This window comes from Austrofundulus limnaeus, unplaced genomic scaffold (assembly GCF_001266775.1).
Source record: "Austrofundulus limnaeus strain Quisiro unplaced genomic scaffold, Austrofundulus_limnaeus-1.0 Scaffold296, whole genome shotgun sequence".
NCBI classification, from domain to species: Eukaryota; Metazoa; Chordata; class Actinopteri; order Cyprinodontiformes; family Rivulidae; genus Austrofundulus; species Austrofundulus limnaeus.
The window spans coordinates 269,463-270,725 of NW_013952698.1; positions in this window are offsets into that span (position 1 = coordinate 269,463).

Consider the following 1,263-nt stretch of genomic DNA (forward strand, 5'->3'; position numbering starts at 1 on the left):
GATAGATAGATAGATAGATAGATAGATAGATAGATAGATAGATAGATAGATAGATAGATAGATAGATAGATAGATAGATAGATAGATAGATTGATCTTAGTAGTTCAGTTGGACAATAGTACATATGTAGGTAGGTATGTAGAAAAAAAAGTAGATATGTAGGATAGGGCTATTCAACTGGTGGTCCGTGGGCCGGATGTGGTCAAAAGTGACCAAAGTTTGGCCCACCAATTGGTTCATTCATCTCTTAAGCCCAAACCCCCTGGTTTTCTACTTTAATTATTATAAGTTGTTTTAGTTAAAACATAGACATATTTGGTATCTACAGAAATGTTAGAATCTTGGCTAGATGCTGGTAAAACCATTTCTCTGCACACTCAAGACAGTTAAAATTACAAGCAGAGGCGTAGTGTGTTTCTGTGAAGCTCCGCCTCTACCTGTCAAAATAATATTTGTGTCAAATAGGAGGCATATTGCTTTTTTTATTTGTTTTGATAGTGCTTAATTAACACTACTTTTATAGGGTTATATATGTTGTATTCATGATTAAAAGCAGCAAAATAAACTATTTCAAAGGTAACAGATCTTGGTAATACTTGGTTTATTTACACAATAACTTTAATTGCTGGATGTTCGACCCCTGAACTGTTGACCTGCAGTAACTGTGGCCCCCGGAGCAGTTTAGTTGAATAGCCCTGATGTAGGATGTAGGTAGGTATTTGGGCAGGTAGGTGGGTTAGTAGGCGGCAGGTGGGTAGGTAAAAACTAGTTTTGTAATTTAGGTTGGTAGGTAGGTAGTCTATGTATGAATCAATGTAGGAAGGTAACTAAGTATAGGTGGATTTGTAGGTATTTAGATAAAAGTACGTATGTAGGCAGGTATTTGGGTACGTAGGTGGGTCTGTATGTATAGGTATTCAAAAGAATATGCTATTTTTATTTTTTTTTTCTTTTATTTCAAACTTGTTTTTAAATAAATACCACTTTATCTCACCATCTCTATAGCTTTTAAAAACAGGGCAACGTCTGTTACTTTGGAAGGATCCCATTTTTATAAAATTAAAAAAAAACTTTGTTATAACACAAAAATCCTAATTAAAACCAACTAATTTGCTTTAATCTAATATTTGTATGTCCTAGCTTTAAAGCACATGATTAAAGCAGACTGAATGAAGTGAAACGGTGCAGACAGGTCTCCCATCATATTGATGGTTTATTAGATAAAGCTGCTCTCCAGCCCTTTGTTGTTGTTCTCACGCTAAC